The following is a 24440-nucleotide window of genomic DNA, read 5'->3' on the forward strand; positions in this document are numbered from 1 at the left end:
TTATTTTTGATATATGCATCTGCTGGCTTACACCTTTTTAAAATGCATTGTACATTAATTTGATATCTATAGGTCTCAACAACAGTTGCATTTTAAAAGCAGCCCATTCTACTCATGAGTAATAAAGCGTTCTTTCAAGAGCTGATAGGTGCATTGAGTTACAAAGACTTTCTTGGACTATGATATTCTCTTGCATTAGCGTGTGAGCTGCTTTCAGAAGGCTGCCAGTTAAAAGGGTTCAGTTCAGCTGTGACCGCTGAGCATGCATGGGACCCAGCCCTTTGTCTGTAGGCAGGCAGGTACTAATATCTGAAAGACCAAAGCAGCTGGGGGACATTATCAGCAGAAGAAAGAAGGTGGGGGTTTCTTCTTCTGCTGTTAGAGGTACAGCAAAAGGAAACTAATACAGTGGTGGAAAGTGTTCCATTTCTGATATTACTGCTATTTCTCCTTCTGGAGTCTTCCTTAATGAGGGATCCTAGTCATGGAGAGCACTGCTGGGACAGTGCTGACCAGCAGAGTCTGTACAGGTAAAAACAGTGCCTATGACTGTAATTGTTGGCTTTGTACAAACTGGAGAACCAGTCTGAGTGGCGAAACTCAGGATCTAAAGTCAACAAATGGAAATTTGGTAGAAGTAAATGCAGTAGACGATAATAAGGCAGGCATAAAGAACAAAATGGTTCATGCTTGGTGAGATAGCAAAGTTGTAGAACAGGGGTTGAAGCTTCTACTGGATCACAGACTGAAAAAAAGTCAGTCAGTGAGATACTGTTAAAAGAAAATTGATCTTCCTCTGGGATGTATTAGCAAGAGTGTCACTGAACTGAGCAGAATTTACTCTTCACAGTGCTGGTGTGACCTCATTTGGAGAGGTCAAAGCACCACACATTCCCAAAAAGAGCAGTGAGAATAGTCAGAGGTGTTTAACAAACATTATCTGTGAGAAATGAAGGAGGAAGGATTTTGTTGCTCTTGGAAAATATATAACTGTGATTGGGGAGAGGTAATGCTGATAACCTTTTGACATTGTAAAATTTCAAAGGTTATTATAAGGAGGACAGTGATCAATTGTCCTCTCTGCTAATCAGCACAGAGAAAGGGTGCTAAAGTTTCAGCAAACACTACTTTGGCTAAATATTAGGAAAACAATCCATTTATAAATATGTTAATGTTCTGAAACAGGCTATCAAGGGATGTTACTTCTACCAAAATTTCTCAAAGTAGGCTGTATAAATGACCCCTTTCCCTACCAGACGGCTGTACTGAAGTTCATCAGATCCTTTCCAAGCCTACAGTAGGAATATCAGTTAGAACTGCAGGGTTACCCCTGTGACAAAAGCTTCTTCAAACTGTGAAGCTGCATCAGTACATGGTGTTATCAGGTCATCATCTTTGAGATGGGCTGTTAGCACTGTGTGCAGGAGTATCTTCATGTTACCAAGTTTTAACACCCTTGGAAGTTTTGAAAGTTTTTCAAACTACTGAGCCATTTCCAGTGGTATGCACAACCTACAAAGAGCTTCTTGCATGACACCCCACTTCACTCTGAGACACAGTAATACTCTCCTGTATCCTTTTTCATAGGGTCAGGACATGGACTTGCAGGAACATCCTGTGAAAATTGAGATTGCCATTGAATGTAACCATTGTTTTCCCAGGCCTGCAGCCTGACTCCTTTTTGAAAGCCTGCATCTATTTTCCTACCTCCTACCAAATAGAGTTGAGCTGAAAGACTTAATGCTGGCAGTCTGGAAGGCAAATAATTCTGTGCCTGGGACTGTAACTGGGCAGCTTAGTCAATATCAACTTTAGTATATCAGTAACACTCTGCTGCTCTCAGCAAAAACAACTTCTTTCTCTAAAAGAGCACATTCTTGGAAAACTACACTCAAAAACCTACTTAAGAATTTTCCAGACAATTAATTGACATCTCTCAGGCTTTTAGCCACCTCCCCCTGTGACTGGTTACAACTTGGGTTGCTCAAAAGGCTGCTGTAGCAATCACAGCAGGAAAGCTCAACACCACTAGAAATCTGTGCATAGCTCTTTTTGAATTAATATGCTCTTGTTTGTGTTTGGGTTTTTTCTTTTTTTTGAGATGAGGACAGAAGAATATGCAGTATTGTTTCGATGGGACATAATATATATGAGAATAATTTGTATGTAATGACAAACAGGCTCTCAGATCTGTTATTATTCCTGTTTCTTTGGAGGCATAAAAGCATGTGTCATGCTGTACAAGCGAGGAAGAGGTTCAGATGCGTATTCTAAATGGTGGGTTGGATATAGCAGGAAAGTCTTGGTACTGCAGGGTGCGCAGGTGAAAGATGACTTTTTAAAAGTCATTGTCCACACTTCTGCTGTCACCTGGGGATTCCAGGGCAAGTAGACTCTATAATCTTTGACTGACTCTTTAAAAGATATCACTAGAAACTGAAACACACTATTTCATGCTGGAAAGATTTCCTACATTTTGGATTTAGAGAGTATGAAGGCTGAAATGCTGGTTTCATACAGCTTTCTCTTCTAAAAATTGGTTTTCCCAAAATGATCCCAAACTCTCTGAAATAACCTGACAAATCCTAATTCCTGTAGAACTTTTTTTCTTATTTTTGGTGTTATCATTAGTAAACACACCTCTAGGCTGGTATTAAGTGACAAACTTTTCATACACTTCTAATAACTTTAGCACCTGCCTTTTTTTCACAGCAGAGTAAATCCTGCTGAAAAATATTTATAGGGATCATCATTTCAGATGTCTTCAAATAAGTCCAGAGGACTTAAGAAACTATGTTGATCTATAGTGATCATCATTTCAGATGCTTTTACAATAAGTCTAGAGGACTTAAGAAAAAGTGTTGATCTTTTCTGTGGGCTTCCATAACTGCAGTGGGTCTGAGTGCAATAAATCACAGCTCCCAACAGGGCTTTGATTATGTGGAGTCAAGTGCAGAGAGAGCAAAGTTAAGCCCAGGAGCTAAAAAGCACTGAATCCTGCCTTAAAATTAACAATCACAAAAGCTGTGTCTATTTAGAGCTTTGATTTGACTAAGTCTCTCAAAGCACAAATCAATCATAGGCATGGTAACAAAGCCAGTCACCATAATGTCTAAGTGAGGATGGTTATCCCAGTCTCATTGTCCTCTGCATTAGTCTAGAGATATAGTAGGATCAAGCTCTCTTATTAGACTCTAAGACATTCCTCCCTTTGTATCTACAAATGAGAGACAAGGGACAGAAACAGATACGTCTTGCAGTCCACAACAGCGTATCAATATCCCAATCTGCATAGCACACAACAGGGGTCACCTTGCAGATGGATTAGTGTGCTGCCAGCTCCCTGTTGCAGCTAGGTAATACAGTGAGTTACATAAAAGTTAATTAGCAAAGTAAAGAAAGCAGAGAACTAGAAAGGCTCTGATGATTTGTTTAAATACTATAATCCTCTGATGTTCTGTAAATTTACAGCAAGACTTGTGGATGCCTCTTCTTTATGGCAGAATGTAGGTGATGGGTTAGGGCTTGGTGAATTTGACCCTTTAGATGCATAGCTGAATAATCTATAAGGCATACTTATAAGGCAGGGTAATGTTCATATGTCAGTCACAGTTACATGTTATTTAGTGTTCTTTTGATTTATCTTGTCAAGGTAACTTTTAATAGGACTGTCCAACTGCTCCTGAGTTTAGCTAGCCACGGCAAATCTCCAAAAGGAAAGACTTGAAACAGTTTGGGAGTACAAGCCTGTTTCAAGGTTTTTAAGTTCTTTATTTTACTTGCCTGAGTATTGCAAACCTATAGTTACTTTTAACAAAATAAACTGCATTTTTGTACTAACCCTTTTATCTTTAGTAATAAGCATGACCTTTAACTTAGCTGTCATATACAGTCCAGCCTGATACCACAAGCAGAGCAAATATTTACCCTCCGCGGTCCTGGGTCCTTTGTGATGTGTACCATCCAGTCAAATGCTACAACTCTATAGAGCTGAGGAACAAGCTTTAATATTATGCTGCAAGGACTGCTTTGCAGTTTGGTGAGATGATGGTGGTACTTGTGGACATCAGTTTCCTTTAACAGGAACCAGGACTTCATTATCATGGGATTCCAAACATAGGAACTGTCTGTATAGGATAAAAAAAACAGATCTACACAACCTGGTGGAGATCAGATGAAGTGTAGATAAGAAGAAAGCAGAACCAGGTGGTTTATGGGCCTGGGAGAGGAGCAGAGCTTCTTATCTTCACAGTATCACAAAGTGGTTGAGGCTGGAAGGGTTCACTGGAGGTCATCTAGTCCAACCTCACTTCTCAAGCAGGGTCACCTGGACCACATTACTCAGGATTGTGTTCAGATGGTTCTTGAATATCTCCAGGGAGGAAGACCCTACAGCTTCTCTGGGCAACCCCTTCCAATGCTCAGTCACCCTCACAGTAAAGTTCTTCCTCATGTTTAGGTAGAACTTCCTGTGTTTCAGTTTGTGCCTGTTGCCTCTCATCTTATTGCCTGGCATCACCGAGAAGAGTCTGGCCCCATCCTCTGTACACCCTTCCTTCAGATTGATCAAATCCTTCCTGAGCCTTCTCTTTTCTAGGTTGAACTGGACCAGCTCCCTCAGCCTTTCCTCATATCAGAGGTACTTCAGACCCTCTACTCTTTCTAGTAGCCCTTTGCTGGACTTGCTCCAGGAGCTCCATGCCTCACTTGTACTGGGGTATCCAGAACTGTGCACAGTACTCCACGTGAGGCCTCACCAATTCTGAGTAAAAGGAGGGTCACCTCCCTCAAACTACTGGCAGTGATCTTCTTAAGGCACCCCAGGATACCATTGGCCTTCCTGGCTGCAGGGGCACATTGCTGGCTCATGGACAGCTTGTTGTCCACTAGTACCCCCATGTCCTTTCAGCAGAGCTACTTTCCAGCAGGTGAGCCCCCAGCCTGTCCTGGAATATGGGGCTATTCCTCCCCAGGTGTAGTACCCTGCACTTGCCTTTGTTGAATTTCAAAAGGTTCCTTTCTGTCCATCTTTTTAACCTGTCTAGATCCTTCTGAATACAGCAAAGCACTGCGGGCTATCAGCCACTCACCCAGTTTTGTATCATTGGCAAACTTGTTGAGGAGTCACGCTATACTTCATCCAAGTCATTGATGAAGTTGAACAAGATCGGTCCCAGTTTTGACCCTTGGAGGACACCGCTAGTTAGAGGTTTCCACCTACACTCTGTACCACTGACTACAACCTGCCATTAGTTTGGATGCTAGGACAAATTTCTTCACCAAGAGGATGATCAGGCATTGGAACAAGCTGTCCAGGGAAGTGGTGGAATCACTGTCTGAAAGCATTCAAAAAAAACCATGTAGATGAGGCCTACAGTTTAGTAGTGGACTTGGCAGTCCTGGGGTAACAGTTGGACTTGATGATCTTAAAGGTCTTTTCCAACCTAGTTGATTTTATGATTCTATGATTCAGCCAGTTCTCAATCCACCTCACCATCCACTCACCCAGCCCCCACTTCCTGAGCTTGTCTAGGAGGATGTCATTTCCACCCAATATGGGCCATGACTCAAAGGAACTGAGTCATAGTAATATAGCTATTCACAATCTCATTTTCTATGGATTAGCACTTCCATTGTGAAGATTTTAACACCAAGCAGTGTTCTCCACAGAAATTAAGCCCTCAGTTGAATTTCTGCAGCTGGGCCTCTAATGACTTCTGGCCATCTGAAAAGCTCCACAGAGTGACAGAGTGACATTAGACACGAAGACCAAATGTGGTTCTTCCAGATCATTGCTGAGTGTGAGTGACACCAAGGTGGCCGAAGGAAAGCCAGTATCCATGCTCTAGATGCCCTTTGGTAAAGCAGAAGAGTTAGTTCCCAGGAGAAGCATGTGAGGCTTTCAAAATTTCAGTCCCCTATAAGAGGGAAAAATCAGTGATGGAGCTTTCAGGAAAGAGGAAACTTCAGGAAACCCAGGCTTCGGAGTGGCAGGCTGGGATAAAGGGATATAAGCAATGACATTCATCTAGAAAAATGATGTTTCATTGTGATTTTGGGATCTGGGCTTCATGGTCTGAGGCTGGCCACTTCACTCCTTTAGGTTTTCACCCCTCAGCTGCAGCCTCCTCTTTTGAGGGATACACCACAGATGCATAAGTGTTGTTTTTTTTTTCTGAGACCTAAATGTCAATATAATGCATTGCTATAAGAAGCAAATATTTACTTAAAAAGTGCACAGCTTGAAAGGTCTGCAGACCCTTGGTATTTGAATTTTTCTCCTAGAATCGTGGTGCTAATGCAGAGACCACTGTGGTTTCATGAAAGAGGAGGGATGCCATAATCCGTAACATTTCTCCCCTGCAAATGTCTTTGTGGGAGGGTTGGAAACTAGAAGCAGCCACTGGATGGCAATGTTTCACACACAATTTCAGCCTCAACAGTTTAATAAGACTTGGAGTGCAGGTGCTCATCTGATTAAAACTTTCATCCAAATCCTAGTCTAACACTTATTTCAATTCCATGTTTATATTGCTGACAAAAATTGAACTGACAGTTGTATTATGGAGAGGCTATTGGCTCTGCATAGCTAAGGTCAAAACTTGTTTTCCATTATAAACTCAATCTTGACCTCACCTGTGAAATTCTCAGTGAAGACCATTCCTCTTTCACACATTGGGCCCACAATAAGTAGCAAAGAGAGATGTTTTGTTTACATTTCAAATAAGTTAGGCAAAGTATTAATTTCTTTCAGGTCTATGGACACCTGGGTATTAAAATACGTTGTAAGCTTTTTTTGCCACACTTAGCAGTATCCCCTCTGTGAAACTTCCTATGAAATTCAAGACCCCAAGGACATCATGTGCTGGGCTGAAAGGTTCACTGGGTAAAATGGGAAGTTATTCCAGCTGAATTCACCCTTCCTTATGTTTTGCTGCAGTGCAAATTCACCTAACATTTCTGAACATTTTCAGAAAATGAAAGCCTAGTGACAAGTAACACAGTGACAGGTGCAGGTATTCTCAGAAAGCAATTTTTTACACTCATCTGTCACTATTCATGCTGGGAGCACTCACACCTGGATTCAGCTAGAAAACAAGGGTAGCGCAAATCAGGTGACTTGGCTGGCAAATTACAGCTGACCAACATGGCTCAAAAAGAAAATGCTGAACACTTTAGAGAACTAAGATAGCATAGCTATCTAACTTTTTCCTCTTTTAAAAAGAAAAATGTACCTCTTTGGGAGGCAATATGAAATGAGAAAGTTGAAGAATCCTCATTGTTTGAAAAATTTATTGTGAAAAAGCAAAACACTGAAAATCACTGATGATATTATTTGCTTTGCTTCACTTACCATGTTACAAAAGCCTCCTTTCTCTCTATACACCTGCTTTTGTTATCTATTTCTGACCAGCACATACCTGACAGGTATGCCACATGTCAGGCAAGAAAACAGAAAATTACTGTTCAAAAGAAATTATTCACAGATCTTTGTTTCTTGTGTCAGTAATAATTGTGGGAGTCATGTTCACAGCACATTCCTTCCTGCCTGGGCCAATATAATGTGGTGTTTACTGGGTCTAAGGAAACCAGCTGCTTTGGAGGAGGGTTGTCTTTTGAGATATTTCTTGATGCAGTCATCCAGGAATGGATACACTTTTTACTCTGCCACTGGTTTTGAGCATCAAGCTTTGCATACCTGCTGTCAGAGAATTTGGAATTGCTCTATATGGGAAAAATCCAATCTCATTCCAATATTGGCACAGTCTTTGAATCCTCTGCTTTACTTCTAAGGATCATAGAGTATGCACCTAGCAGATTGTGTGTAACAGATAAAAAGGTGTACAAAGAGGAGGTCTGAAAGCCTGATATTGCTGTAGAAGAGAGCTAAGGTTAGAACTAAGCTCTGACGATCATTTTCACTTTCAAGCATTCTCAGTATAGTCATACAATGTGTTCCCTAACTTCGTAATGGCTCTCTTAAAGAATTAAAGTGCTCTTATATTTTACTTCTCTGATACTGACAGGCACTCTGATACTGTACACAAGCTTGTGCCTGGGAAGTACATCACTTCTTTGCTGCTGTGTAGAGCAAAATTCAGAAGGTAAATCTGGATTTGATCAAGCCATTTCAAACTTGGTACTTCCACCTTTTTTGATCATGAATGATGACATTCCACAAAGGTACATAAATTGTTATAATACAAAACTGAGGAGCAGCCAGGCAATAAGGCAGAAAATAAATTAGACTTACATTGCTTAGGCATTGCTGAGAAAATGATGTAACCTAGTCTTAGCAGTAGCATAGAGTGATACCATTTGCGTCACTGAAAATCATTAATAAGGTCACCATTTCTCTAAGGAGCTATTGCTTCAGGTGCTACTAACCTGAGTGTGAATATTTGTTTTGACAGGACTTTCATCAGTTTGCACAGATTCAAGTCAATTATTTAATAACGGAGATATTTTAAAAATAATTCTAAGTTTTCATGCAATTAAAGCAGATTGTTAAAACCCTGAACACATTGCCCAAATATGTTTTACAGGGTATATCATAAATGAGTTTATGTAAACAAGCATCTGTTGATGGCATAGGAGCTCAGGTTCTTGGCTAATACAGAAAGGGTTAGTCTCAACAGCACTTAACAGCCATTTGCATAACCTGCTCTAAATACCCAGGGCCTGACTTTTTTAAGTGTATGATTTTATTGAAATGAGTGAGTTCAAGCCATAGGCCTAATATATGGCTGCAGCTATGCATGCAGATCTGGCCCCAGGAATTCACATTAAACATTCTGCATGCATAGAACATGCCAATAGTTATCACCTAGTAACACTTCAGTCTAAATCCCCAGCCCAAAATCAGATAGGACCTTTTGGAAGGAACAAGGGAATACTCTGTGCTGCTGAAATACTAAATGATTTAACTGCCTTTTTCCTTTTACAAAAACATCAAAGTTTTCCTCTCTGGATCAAAATGTAATATTTTATTTTGGGAAATTAAATCAGGACAGACTGCATATTGACACATGTGGGTACAAATCACCGTAAGAGTTGTCCTGGTTTATCCCTTCAAGTATTGAAATTCCTGAATTAACTATGCATATGCGTGAAGCTAATCATGCAGATTTAAGTCTTTGGCGTCAAGTTTATGTGTCAACACTGGAGATCCTTCAGGATTTTGTGGTGGGGTGAAGTCAGATTAAGCAGACTTCCAAAATACAGTACCTTCAATTTTACATTTTAGCAAGCCTCTTACTGAAGTCATTAGGACTTTTCCTGAATGCAAGTGCAAGTTTTCCCCCACTGTTTGTGCAAACTAGTAATTTTCTCCTGTCCTCAAAGACTGCCTTTCTAAAATACTCTCCCTGCAGAAGCACATAATCAAATTTCAGCAAGAAAATGAAATTAAGGAAACAGAGAAGAATGAAGAACAATACTTCTACAAGTAAAACTTGGGGGTGACTTAAGGACAGAATGAAGGAGGGCACTTAAAGTAACATATCTGGAAAACATTTCTACTCAAGCTTCTGGATATGAGCACTCTATTTCTGATGGCATGGAATTACAAAATTTAAAACAGTCTTGGGAAATTGATGTCCCAGTATAAATATTGCAAGAGGCAGTAGTGAGAGGTTTTTAGAGGGAAACCTTCTGTAGTACATCATTGCCAAACACAGAATTGGTCCAGATACACGGTGAAACAGTACGTAAAATGAGACTGGAATTTTTCAGTGTGGTAACTTTATTGTTCTATGAGGCCAACTAGATGTGAGAGAAATAGATTGATTTGATAATGCAGTTAAATCATCATATAAATTGTCACTATTAAAATTTTTTGCAAATATTAATGACATGAAAGAGACTTGAGGGATTGCATTCATTTCCTATTGAATACGACAATATCCTAATACTTTCTCTACATCAGTTTTGTTAATTTTCAGTGTACTGACATCTGTTTAGTGATAATATTTGTCAAATCCAGGAGCTTATTAAATAATGGGAAAGGGAGAAGGAAGAACAAGACTGCATGGGAGGACATGTAAGACCTAAGATATGGTTTAGTGCTGTGTGCTTGTATAGCTGGGTGGATAGGACTGCCAGGATGGAGACTCAACTGGTCCAGGACCTGACAGCTACTCCATGCCTGAAGCTTTGAGGGAGGCTTCAAAAAGTGTGACAATCAGCAAACAATTGACCTTTTAGACAAATGCCTTCTTTTGCTTCATCAGTTGTTGGCTTGTCAGCTCTGCACACAAATTGAGATTAGAAGGCAGCTATCCTCTTTAATGCAGGACTGGTGTTTTACCTCCAAGTTGCTTTAGAAAAATAGTGCTTCTGTCCTTAAAGTGTGACACCTCTGGGTGCCAAGGATGTTGACACCAGCATTTTCTACAAAGATCTTTTAATGGAAGATCTCACTGAAGTGTCACTAGTGAATACCAGCCCAGCCCTCTTGCTTCGAGGCTGAGCAAGGGCTGGAAGATGTCAACAGGAAGGTCTTTCAAAGCTGGGAAGCAGTGGCTCCTCAGCTGGTCCCTCTGGCCTGCCCCACCTTCATTCCATGTGTGATGCCACCTATCACAAGGCAATGTGCTCCGTCCACCACTCAGTGTCAAACTGATGCAGACAGGCAAGTGCTTCTGCAGCTTTTCTTCTTTAACAGAAAGGGAGGCTGTAGGCAATGAGGGCACATCAGAAATACCTGCCTTGTGACAGCTGTGAGAGGAACAAGAAGACCACCTTGCAAGGAGATGGAGAGGTCAAACCTCTCTGTGAACAGAGGAGCAAAAGAGGTGGAATGTGAAAGCTGAGGTCAGAGGAAAATTTCCCATGAGGCTAGTCCGTCTGCACCAAGAACAGGAGGCAGAGAGAGCCAGAAGCTTGAAAGCGTTCACAAGAAAGCTGCCTTTTTGTTTTGTTCCCACTAAATGTGGGAAATATAAAATATTTTATGCCTTGACAGAAGGTTTTTCCCCATAGGAAATTAAAAAAGAGAAGGATTCCTGAGAAAACTTTTAAGATGGAGAGGATGTTTTTGGGTTTTGTAAGCCAAAGAACAAATGTTTTGAAGGCTGAAAGGGAATATTTTCTGATTTGGTTATTTTGTCAGCAGCAACCGTGTGTTTTACTAGAAAATAAAAGCCTTCACAGCTATTTTATGCACCTTTATTTCCCAGCAAAATGCTTTCATCCATTTCTTTTCTCATCCTTGCAACAGCTCCATTAAACTCTGCTTTATTTGCCATTTCTTGCTTTCATTATTTTGGTCCACACGCAATTTTGTGAAATGGACCTACAGATTTTTTTTTTTTTTGGCAGAGAACTTCTGTCAGGTTTATAAAGAGAATGTGGCTCTAAAGTGTCAGAGAATCACACACTAAATTGTGTGTCTCCTCTCTCACTGCTGCTCTCACAGATTTTGGATTCTCATCCATTTTTCAGAGTAGACAAGATTTCTGATTGCTATCTGATTTTACTATAGCATATCTCCAGCAGTGGTATAATCTCTAGCTGTGATACCACTTAGCAGTTCATATTTTTTAAAAACAATACCTTAAATTTTAATTCAATAACGAGCTTCTTTTAAACACCCAATTGAATTGTACTGGTTTTTAGCTTTGTTTGATAGCAAAGCCCTTTAGCTGTAAATATACAAAGAAAGCCTAATTTCCACCTTTTAAAGAGAAGACTGTATACTTGTTTTACTGATATGTGAGAAAGACTTGAAGAAGGTAACCATTGCAGAGACTGATTCTGAATTCTCAGCAACTTTCAAAGTAAGTAGGAGGCTTAAAATCACCAGCTTCAGAATTTTCAGAATCTAAAAATTTGTTGTGAAAGTGAAAAATATCTTTCGGTCTGAAGCTACAGGGAGCAGTGTCTGTTACGTTATGACTTATGAATGATGATAAGTAGAAAAGCAGAGAGTTTCATATATTTAAGAGGGCTTTATTTTGGATCTGAGGAACTACACATATGAAAGAAGGGAAAATTACTATATAATGTTCAAGAAATGTGTTTGCTATAACTTTTTACATAACTAACACCTAGTTATTTTCATAACAGAATAGTCAGTTTGTTGTTTTTAGTTTTGTTTTGTTTTTTTCTTAAACCAAAGGTAATACAGTCTTTGGAGAACCTACTGTTAGACATACTCAGTGTAGAATATCACAGCCTTGTTTCGGATGCTTAAGTGGTAACAGAATTTGAACTGATGCTTGGGAGAGGCAGAGGATAGTGCTCCAGCTTCCTGAAAGCTCCATGAGCAGGAATCTTGATATTTTGATTATATTTTTCTTTTCTTTGAGGTGCCAGATGCCTGTTGTGCTGCATAAGTAAACAAAATGCCTTTACTGATCAGGACAGTGAGAGGAAAAAATGCATATTAACATTGAAATGCTAGAATCCATTTTCTTCTGCATTACTGGCATTAGCCTGTCTGTGGAGTGGTCTGAGGCAAAGCATTGAGAGCTTCTATTGATTAGTCCTACTCTGTGTATGGAATTTGCATCTTGGTTCTTGATAGCAATTTGTACAAAATTATGCTGCTGATGGGTTTGCCAACAGGTCTGTTGAAGCCACTGCAGTCTGCCTGAATAACTCTCTAGGGTAGCTCTGGTAATTGTATTTGTGGAGATACGGGATTGTTAGGGAAATATAATTTGAAAATATAATTTAAAAATGAGATCATTCTAGGCAGGAAAAGGACAATCTTGTTCATTGAGTCCACACCTCTACTACATCTTGCGTTTTCTGTATTTCTGAGTTTTTCATTCAAACTACACTGTTTATTGCCACCATTACTTTTAGTATTTGCTTAATTTGTACGCTGGAAACTGAGAAGGGGGATCAGTGAGTGTCTTATTGCTCCACTAAAATATTGCCTTTATATCAGCTTGTCTGGAGTTTGTTGGGTCTGGGGAAGGTTGATCATCACACATTTGCACTTGTTAGCAGTTCTGGAAGAGCCTCACAGGAGAATGAAATGTTTTTAAGGTCTTTTGCAAGAGAAGATTAACAGATCACTGTGACTACAATCACAGCCAAGGCGCTCAAAAAACAGTTCACTTCTGAGACCAGCATTGGTCCATGATGGCTTTGCAGGACAACCCTTTGATGCTTGTAATTAATAGCTGTCTTTTCCAGAAAAAGGTTGGAGTGACATTCACCCACCAACAGCAGAGGGAGGATAGATGAAAACTACTTATGCATAGCACCTTTTCCTTTCACCAACTTTTGTTTTCATTCAAAACTACCAGCTGAAATACAGTCATACACTCTGGAGCCTGTTGGATTGCTTTGCCAAGGAACACTCTTGTTTGCATAATGGGACCAGCTGGTCATGGCAAGTTATGTGGTGCTGGCAGCTGCCTCTTTTCAAACAGCTTTAGTGGCTCCTAGGCCCTGCCAATTGCAAGGTTGAGACACAGGATCCTTTGGGAGCTCAGTCTTTATTAAGCAACATGGAGAAACCCTGTTGTTTTAGAAATTTGAAGGAAATTAGAAGGGTAATTGATTAGTTTGTGGCTAGCTCTACCAGCATTTCTGTTAATCCACAGAAAGACTGATGAACAAAAGGGAGTAAGTGGGGTCTACTTTTCATATATTAGAATTTTCTTCCCAAAATCTTTTCTGTGTTGGACTAGCTCACAAAGAGGTGTTGCAAACATTCCCTACTTTTCAGCCTGGTGTTAATTATGTAAGTCGTATGCATTGTTTCTGCTCTCTGATTGAATGACTTAGGTAATCACCTACGTCAATGAAAATTATAACAACAAAACTTAGATATGTTTTTTCTGGTTGTTGTTGTTTTCTGAATATCTCAGAATTCAAAGGTGAAAATCAATGTTTCGAACATCTGTGGAAGTGAAGCTTGACTGCATGAATATTTACTGACAGCAAATATGTCAGATTGGCAAATCATATGAATCAAATTTAGGTTTGCTTGTTGCTATTGTTAATAATAACTGGTTGTGTGACAGTAATACTTAATATCCTTTCAGTGTTCAAAATATGGTGAAAGCATACAGCTAAGTGATAGTCTGAACTTCAAAGAAGTTTTACTCTAAGCATAAAACACAGAGGGGTTACTGGCTTTGAAACTAACGTTTGCAGAATTTCCCTCTTTTCTCCTTGGCTCCTGTCTCTCTCACACACAAATACAGTCTTTTCCCAATTATAAGAACCGCTATGAAAAAATTGGTTTAATGTTATCAGTATATATTCCCCAAGCTAGGGCTTCATAAAGCTCTTAGTTTCTCTGACTTCTACAACTGCTTTGTTTTAGACAGAAGAATCAAATCACACTGATCACATTTCTGTAATGTTAAAAGATTCAGTTATATTTCTGAGGCACTTACATAGTTCATGTTGTAGAGGAATCTGTTGCAAAAAAATGTCCTCTGTCCTCTTTCTTAGAGCCAGCATAGAAATCTCTAATAGTGGTTTTGGTACTTTAGGTAGCTAAGATGATTTGGTTAATATCCCTAAAACTTTTCGATGTATATTAACAACCTTGCTATTTGACTCTTTAAACTCTGTTTAAAACTTCCCAGCCAGAATAATAATTCAAGTTTGTAACTTTGGTCACTGAACTTTTTGGGAAGATTGCTTACTGAAAGCTCATATTTCAAGTCAATTTTAATAAATTGATTATTAAATTCACAACTAAAAAAAATATTTAAAAAGTGAGCTTTTAAATTTGAACTACTAATCTAAGAGTTATAACATGTAATCAGAGCATAAAGACATGCCAAGAAAATTGTATGCTCAATCCAGAGAGTTTGAGCATGATATTTCAAACAGTGAATCCCTCCTATGGATTACTCAAGCATAAACTGCAGACAGGGAATTATTTTTGAGGAAGTATTCAACATAGTGTTTGAAATAATGCATACATTCAAGAAATCTGTAGTCAAATAATAACAAGGGAAAAAGTAGAGAATAGTTGCAAGTATTCTCTACTTGCAAGAACAGTTTAGCACTCAGAGGAAGGATCAGCTTCAGAACTACCAGCAAAGTGAAAGAAAGCTTCAACAGCTTTAACTAGCAGTAAATAGCAAAATGCATGCTCCTACATTATCTGCATTACTTGTTGTGATTGCACTGTCTTCCATTTAAGCCAGGGTTGTTTTCATCCATGCAAGGATCAGTTACTACTTTTTTTAATCTAGTAGTTGAAGGCTCTCATAACACAGGAGTGCACTAACTGCAATATTAGAAAAGAGTGAAGTTCATAACCCCTAGCAAGATTACAGTAATGAACCATATGAAGTCAGAGTGAGAAGAGAGAGATGATACAGAGACTGATCAAAAGTCAAAGAAAATCAATGGCAGATCATCTGCAGGCTTCAGTGGGGTGAAACCAGGGCATCTAAACTCGTCTGGTCCCCAGTTTGTCTGTAAATTTGGGTAAGTTATTTCTGCTTTACAGCCTTCATTTACTTCTAGAATGGTTGTGAGGCTTCAGTTAGTGTATCAGTGTCAAAACCTTACATGAAAATAACAACAATTACAGAAATATGAACCAAACACAAAAATATGGGGGTTTTATCTTAATCGAAAGCAAGTAGCAACAAGATGATAATAAGCTATCTTAAATGTGACTTAAACTTCTGACTTATAGATTCAATTAGAGAGATATTGCAGGAGTATAGATGAAATATGTAAGAGTACTGAAGAAAAGCAATAACACATCCAAATCCCCCAAATGCATGCCTTATGAAAACTTTCCCCCACATACACAGAAAACCCACAGGTACTGAATATATTGGCAAAACAAAGGGAGAAGCACATTTAAAAGCAAGCAGGTGCTTGCAAAAATAAAATCATTCAGGGAATCTCAATGAATAATAATATGGCTACTTATCACTTACATAATGAAGGAAACAGTTTTGCCAAGGGCTCAGTACTAGTGCAACTTAGCAAAATTGTGACTGAAGAAAAAGGAACATTGTCAACATGCATATCAAAATGTTATTGGATTTCATATTAGGATATTAAAAACTTCCCTTTCTGGGTCTGAATAATCCATATTTCTGGCTCCACAGCACTGCTCTACCAACAGCTAATTATTCATTCCAGTTTTTCAAATATATGTAGATATATAACTGCACATTTTTTGCATAATTTTAGTCTTACCATATTTGCAAATGAGGAACCATTTGCTTGGATGTATTAAGCCAAAAGGACATTTTCATTGAATTGGTATGATTGATTGGTATGAATTGGCATTTCACAGTATTACTGTATTGTACCAATATTAGGCAAAGCATTGCTCTTCAGTTAGAGAAAGTTCTGTGTTATCCAGTAACGATCTCATACCCTGAAATGACAGCTTTCTTTAAGTTTTAATGTGTTCCTGAACCATTTCTTTTAGGGCAATTTTTAGGTGCTCTCACTGTCTTTTATTTGCTACATGCAAAATATTATTGGGCCACTATTCTTGGGACAATATTCTTTTGTCCACTAACTGCAGTACTATAAAAATTCAGAGCTATTTTTACACAGAACAATTCTCCTTCTATATTAATAATTGATATTTTAAAAATTAATTTTAAAAATACAATTTACATACATTAAAAAGAGATATAATGTGAAATAGGTCTAAAAGCTACACTGATGTGAACTAAAGCCACTGTGGTACTTTACTAACATTGTCTGACAGCTACGTAATGAAAAGTATGTATGACAATAACATTTAATTTCTTAATAGGGTGGAATTCTATATATGTTAATGAACTTCTGAAAAATGTGACTAATTTATTTGAATTTCACATGAAGAGAAGCTGGTTTATCTGTGATAACATTGTATAACCCAAAAGGAACCCCTCTGACAGCTGTTGAATAGCATACGTAAAAGATGGAATGTGGGAGCAGCCAAGTCCATTATAACATATATTGATGTCTCCCTTTGGCAATTTTACTATAGAAATCAAGACTTAGTGTGCCTGAAAATAATTACCTTCTCCTCACAAAAGACAGTCCTTCTGTACTGGGATAATGCTATGTGGACAATGGCTATGGGACTGCTTTTGTCATGCTCTTCATGCAATCTGTATTTGCCTGACAAACAAAGAATTTCAAGGGCAGAAGTTCAGGTCCTTACAAGTGCTAGTTGTAAACCCACAAGGTAAAATCCTCTTCTCATATGTGTCAAGATACTCTGTTCTCCCTCATGTATGGGGCATGGCAGAAGGTAGGTAGCAGAGAATAATGGCAGTGATGTGGCTTTGAGATGAGACTTTTGCTGTGAGAACACTCAGTTCATTTAAAAGGGACTCATTATCCTGCCATCTGTGACGAAACTTTAAAGACTAATTTCATTTCATTCCTTCCTCTGCCTGTGGAAGAGTAACCATTCTAATTCCTGTTTGCTGTCATTTGCCTGAACAGGGTAATTCCAGGCTCTCCGTTTCCTGGTTTTAACAACAATTAGACCTTTGGGCATTGCTGAAGTGGCTTGGATTTTTTACAGCTAAACCTTCACACTTAAAGGGCTGTGGAAGCCTACAGAAGTAAAAACTATCCAGCTTCTTCCCCCATGAGGGGGATTGCTTAGCTTACTGCTGTTACAACACTCCCTGCCCTGATGCACATGCTCTAGAACTGCTTTTTCTCCTCACAGGAGAGGCTGTGAGAAGGAGTTTGTCAGGAAAATGTAGGACTCAAAAGCCCAGTGTGGGATTGGAAATTGCCTGCAGGCACACACAGGACGGGCTCTTTGCCTCCCCTGTGCTCCATAAACCTTCTCCAATACTCTATATCAAACTTCACTAGAAAGAGGAGAAGCCTCAGAAGTTACTCTTTGCCCCTGGAAGGGAGTGGATGCATCAGCATGGCCTTGCATTTTTCCAAAACCAAGGAGTTTGTCAGGTAAGACTGTCTCAATGGCCCTGAAAGAGATCTGTCGCCAGCGGTACCAAGGGAAATACAATATAAAATATGTTGTTATATCTCCATACCACTTTCTCTCACCCTGATTTCAGACTGACACACTCCCCTGATCTTTTTAAATGCAGAAATATTTTGGTAATCTCATCTGGCTCCCAGTAGACACAAACACCAGCACTTCTGAACAGACAGACTTTGGACTGAGCAACTGAGGATGGTGAAGGGAGCTCTCACTGGGAGAGGTGCAGGCATTGGAGCTGATGTCATGTTCTTGCTGGGATGTGGGAGTGAGATCAGGTACAAGTTATGCTAGTTTAGACTCTCTCTGGCCTTAAATCATATTCTCTAGGGTCATATTTTCACTGTCACTGGGACAGGGATTTTAGATGTGCTGCCAGTTAAGCACTGAAATAAGCAAGCAGATTTCAAAAAAGCTCAAACACTTGGTTGAATTCTTCTGAAATTCTGGCTGCATTTGTGGGTGGCATGTATTTGCAGATCTTGCTGTGAGAACTTTTGAAAAATGACTCTTGCTATAGAATAAGAATTACAGCTGAGTTCCATTTTTGCACATCCTAAGAATTGTACAGGCAGGTACTGCCTGAAATCTTACCTTTCTCATCCTATCAATGTCTTGACTCTAAAGTAATATGAAAGTTTGTCTACCTGTGGCTTATTTCATCCATTAAAGCAAGCCAGATCTAAGATGGTCTGCTCAGGTAGCATCTGAACCATTAGCTCAAAGCCTCTTGGGAACTTATATGCCATTTTTATTCTGTTCTGTAAACAAATGCATAGGAAAGCTCTGGGAAGAGCAACTTGTTAGCTACACATTAATTGTCATTTTGGTCTTGTCTGGGTCAATAAAAAACTTCTGAGTATCTGCTAATATGCTGCAAAACCTGTTAGTTGAAGACAGTAATTCTGGAGTGTCCCCTCTGGGTACTCTTCTGGTTCCTGGAAAGAAGGGGATCATTCACACAAGAAGATATTAACAAAAAAGAGAGACCAATAAATGCATCTGTCAGTGTTCAGCAACAGCTAAAATTAATTCACAAATCCAAACAATCTGCAGAAAACTGAACACAATTATATAAGAAATTAAGTTATACAGTTGCCATGACCTTTAATCAATCATTCCAGCTGTTAATGTTAATTTTGTGATCTGAAAATCATAGTTCTATTTGCATTTTAATGGCTGTTAAATGAGAGTCATCAGGAAGAAATAGTGGCAGCTTGGCCTTTTGATACTAAGTTCTTCCTTCCTAATGTGATTTGGAAAATTTGGAATTTCTGTTCAGAAGGGGGTTTGTTTCAAACTGCAGCAGGCATAGGAAGCCAATTCTGCAGAGGGAAAACAGCCAATTCAAAGCAAAATACCTTTTAATCCAACAGTAGCTATGAAGAGATAATAAAAAAACAGGTAAAAAAGCTATAACGGCAACTTCATAACCCTCATGCTAACAAGAACTCTACCACATTTTAACCCTTTTCAAAGATATATGCTATTTTAATTTTTTCCATCAGCAGGATCTTTCTATTTAACAGAATTTTTTGTCAAATGGAAAATGAAACAAACCCCAGCAAATGTAATAAAACCACTAAATAGGATTTTTAGGTTTAGTTCAGTTAGGTTATTTTGTGTTTACCTAGCCAAAGTGTTGCATAAAAGACTGTCTTATAAGTACTAGTCATTGGCTTATTTTTGCAGATAAAGATGTTAGTGGTATTGCTTTAGATCAAAACTCTATTTAAATCAGATTCCCACTCTGGTATAACTGTGAACTTGTTGATTGCTTCAATTTTTAATAAGGTCTAAATGTCTGCCAGACAATAGTGCTAGTGTTTTCCATTTAACATTAATACATTTCTTATTAATAGAAAGATCTTCATTGTTACATGACAATTTATTTGTATGCAAAGCGCAAAAATCTGATTAAAATATGGTGTTCTGCTTTAATCTTCATCTAATCTCCTAGGAGACAGTCCCCAGGTGAATCTTCTTTGGTTAAAAAAAGGAGGTCTTGGAACTACATGTTCAGAAAGGAAAGCAGTGAGCTGCAGACGGATTTCAGCAATTGGAAAGCAAAGTCAGTATTAACAATGAAATAAGAAAATGGCTTAGCTCTACCCAAAGTCCTTTTTATTGAAAATAGGTAAATTGTAAGACGAAGAAAGTTTCAGCAGATGTTTTCAGGCTGAGTTTTATAAAGGATTGAATAGCAATAAGAAAGAGTAACATTGATAAATGCCCTGCCTTTTATCACACAAGTAGGACTTCTGTCCATAAAGGCAATCTAATTTGAATGCATTGAACAGCACACCCTCTTCTTTTCCCAAGTAGAGAACCTATGCATTTTCTACTTCTACAAATAAAACGTGTACAGGTGGTATGCATGCTAATGGGGTTGATCTCTGAAGTTAGACCACTGACTGATGCAGGAAACTGTAGCAGGGCAGAAGGACTCCCATCCTCACTGTGGTTTAACCCCAGCCAGCAGCTAAATACCACAAGCTGCTCGCTCGTTCCCCCATAGAGGGACGGGGAAGAGAACTGGAAGGGTAAAAGTAAAAAACACATGGCTGAATTAAAGACAGTTTAATAGGTAAAGCAAAAGCTGTGTGTACAAGTAAAGCAAACCAAGGAATTCATTCACCAGTTCCCTTTGGCAGGCAGGTGTTCAGCCATCTCCAGGAAAGCAGGACCCCATCAAGTGTAACAATTACTTGGGAAGACAAACACCATCACTATGAATGTCCCACCCTTCTTTCTTCTCCCCACCAGCTTTATATTGCTAAGCATGATGCCATGTGGTATGGAATATCCCTTTGATCAGATAGGGTGAGCTGTCCCAGCTGTGTCCCCTCTCAATTCCTTGTGCACCTCCAGCTCACTCACTGGAGGTGTGAGAGGTAGAAAAGGCCTTGACTGTGTGAGCACTGCTCAGCAATAACAAAAACACCTGTGTATTACCAACACTGTTTTCATCACAAAACAGAAACAGAGCATCACACTAGCTACTATGAAAAAAAATAGCCCAGCCAAAACCAGCATACTGTGACAAGCCCTGCCCTCGGCTCTTACACAGACATACTGTTGCCCTTTAAGCTTCCCATTTTAAAAGCTAACCAGGAAGCAAGGCAGATCCTAACTTTGACTGAAACACAAGTCCAAAGCAACAGTGTCAGGATGCCAATATTTTGATTTTGCTGGCCTTCAGGAAATTTGCTGCCTTAGAAATTCAATGATTTTTCTCTTTTGCCAGTAATATTCTAGTCCATAGTACAGCTTTATAAGAAGTCAGTGCAGTCATGTGTGCATGTGTGGAAATGTAAGTAAGCAGCACTATGCTGTGCATAAGCGGTGATAGAGGACCCTAGTCTGAAATTCTGGCTCCACAGAAGTCAGTGAGAACTTTCTCACCAGGTTTGGTGGAAGCAGGCAGTCACCCTGCAGTCTGAAGTTCTTTAGTCCAGACTAAGGATGGCTTAAGTGCAGGGGTTTGAGGGCACCTCCACACTGGGCAGACTTAAGAATGCTTGGTGTGAAATGTCTTTCCATTGCAGGTCTTGTCATATTTAAATAGGAACAGACAAATCTCCAAAGCTTTGGAGGTGGATTTGGCTAGGTGTTCAGAAGGTCTGTGACTAATTCTAATTCTTTTCCCTGGACCTCTTCAGTTAAGACATCAGTCCACAGATCTCCTGACTACAAGCTTTCTCATAGCATTGCTAGTAATTCCAATTCCAATCAAGTTAGAAATAAGAATCTTTTTTATTCCCCAGGTACTTTAGGATTTCTATGCATATTGAGTAAATGTATATTAAACATTCTTCAGGGAAAATGGTATGTGGAAAGGATTCACCTAGATTTTTTGCTAAAGAATCAGGCTTCTCCTTTTTTTGTTCGACCATACACACCTGTCCTCAGTTTTCATTGCAGGATTAAAGGCATTAAAGAAATCCCAGCAGAGTGATATCTTATTATTTTCCACCGGTTGATAATCCTTGGCATTTAAAATGTCACTATTTTATTTCTGAGGCAGAGCTTTCTCAGAAAACTCTCTATGTGGTGTTTATCATGCAATACATACAATGTTCTTCAACGAACTTCAGGAATCAAGCCAGCAGATTAGCTCCAGGCGAACAGACAAATCTCAAAGGTATCTTTATAGCTATATTGCAGGTCAAAAGCTCAATGCCAATGGGATCTATTTTGTTGCTCACAAATTGCTGAATTGCAGGAAATGTCTACATTAATATCCTAAACAAATATATTCTTCCTGTTATTCTTGATCATATCTTATTTGTATTGCCGTTTTAAAATCTAGATAATTTAGTGTTAAACTGAAATGGTTTCAACAAATCAGACCCTGGGGTACTGTTGGGTTGTTAAGATTTTTTTTTTTTTTTCAGGTAGTCAGGGCTTTGCTCCCTGATTTCACCATTTCTTCCCCACCCAGCAGAATTGCTACCTGCCCCTTTTAGACATATTAAAGTTTAGGAAAACTGAAGATTTTTCAGATATTTTTATGCTGATTTAAGGGAATTATAGCACTTGATAGTTCAGGGATTTTTTGTGATGATCTAGCCTGGGGACTAATGCATGATGCTGGCTGAAAAATCGTTATGCAAAAGTAAGCTCATTTTCAATTTTCTTCTGAAAGTGTACCGAAAGCAGTGAGAGATGGTGGACAGTCTGGGTGTCATGTACCTTCCTCCTCTTCATGAATATGCTCTTTGTTTCTTCAGAAAACTCCAACCAACCTTGTTCCATCTGATTGGATATGATTTTTTAGAAGCCTTACATCATTAAGATGCACTGTTAGGAGCTGTGAAAAGAAATTTAATTTCTGCCCATTTCCCCAGATTGTTGGCAGTACTGCTAAAATACACAAAAAGGCCATCTGGCCCAAGGAAGATAGTTTCCATACAAATAGATTTGTACCAAAATATTTGTGCATGCAAAGTGAGAAGATTGCTGAGAGTGAAGGAGAAGACTCTCAGTGAAATACTGACTTCTGGAGGCTTTATTATGACAGCAGAAATGAGTTTCCTCATACCTCCTTTGGGAAGGCAGGATGGTTGGAGTCTTGATTCCTTGGTGTTCTAAAGGAAAAAGAGAAGAGATTTGGGGATGGCCATCTTCCTGCTCAGGCAGTAAGTGGAGAATGGTGATGGGAGAGATTGAACAGAGCCTCCCACTTGTACTCTTGCAGCAAAGAATGAAATCATGGTCAGACCCTGAGGGCAGCATTGCTGAGACAGCTGACCCTACATCCAGATGTGGGACAAGAACTGGCCTTTTTGGTGATGGGCAGCTCTGTTGCAAAATCCTGGCTGGACTCATTGCCCTCAGCCTCTCACCCTCCTCACTTTACCCAAGAGGTCCTTTTGGACCTCTTACATAAAGGGTACCTCACCTGCTATGGTAATCATGAAAAAATGGGTAAATGGTAGGTGTTTAACCTGGACCATGCTACCAGATTCCCCAAAGTGGAGGTAACCATTTCCTTAGCCACTTGGTGGAAGGGTTTATAACATCTTGTTCAAGTGGTTAAGAAAGCTGCATTTAATGATTTAGGATGCAGATGATTTCAGCTGGAGATATATTTTAAATAGCCTTCCTGATTTTAGTTTTAGGCTAATGGATAGGAACATATCACAGATTTGTAATAAATATAACTCTGCATTATATGAAGCACTATTACTACGTTGCTTCTAGTGACAAAGTTATTGCTCCTTATATGTGAAAACATACTGAAGGTGTCACAGGTAATTTCTGAAAAAATGTTAAGAATATTTACTGATAAGCCTGGTAGGATTATTGTTTTGGATGGGAAAAATCAGAAATAGTCTCTCTTCTGAATCTTATATGACTGTTCATAAGCGGTTAACAGAAATTCTCCATCACTGCAGAAATATTTACAGCAAGGTGCAGCTTTATCAGCACAAGGCAAAGTAAAATTCATGTAAACTAGACTAGCATACAGCATCTGAGTATTCCATGTTTGGAAAATTTTGCCGTTCTATTACTCTTCTGTTACAGAGTCTGGAACTTAAATTGACAGCATCAGGAGGAGCTTTTCATTCATTGGCATAATGGTTCAACATGTCACGGAAATAACTTAGATTCATTTATATTCAAGGGCTTTAGAAGGACTTTTATGTAGAATGGTGCTCAAATGTAAATTTCCAACATATCCAAATTCACTTGACATATTTTTCTCTTGAAAAGAGTTATCAAACACTAGATAATATTATGGGAAAAAAGCATGTTTTAACCAGCAGCAGTCATCTTATTGTAGAGTGGTATTCATATACTTCCTGTTATGGTGAAAATGCCTGAAATGTTCTCTATTTATTTTACATATACCCAAAGATATGTGTGTGTTTTGTTGTACGTTCATTATTTAAAGGTTTAGTCCTGCATCAGAGCAGTAACAAACAGCTCCACACTTAAATCTGAGAGCAGCCTGTTAATGGAGAACTTCTGAAAGTGATCTGAAATCCAAATGGTTACATGGACCATCCTGAGAGCTGCT

At 39.0% G+C, this 24440-nt stretch overlaps 1 long non-coding RNA gene across 1 annotated transcript in view; it reads left to right on the forward strand.

Moving 5' to 3' along the window:
- Window positions 1-24440, forward strand: part of LOC133269873 (uncharacterized) — a 70445-nt gene that overhangs the window by 26761 nt on the left and 19244 nt on the right. The window contains exon 2 of the long non-coding RNA XR_009743581.1: window positions 8547-8625. This is a non-coding gene — a long non-coding RNA (uncharacterized LOC133269873). The remainder of the gene's footprint in view (window positions 1-8546; window positions 8626-24440) is intronic.

The sequence above is a fragment of the Pezoporus flaviventris genome, unplaced genomic scaffold, assembly GCF_033815535.1.
Source record: "Pezoporus flaviventris isolate CSIRO_AGI_PZ_B2104156 unplaced genomic scaffold, CSIRO_AGI_Pfla_v1 ptg000016l, whole genome shotgun sequence".
Lineage (NCBI taxonomy): Eukaryota > Metazoa > Chordata > Aves > Psittaciformes > Psittacidae > Pezoporus > Pezoporus flaviventris.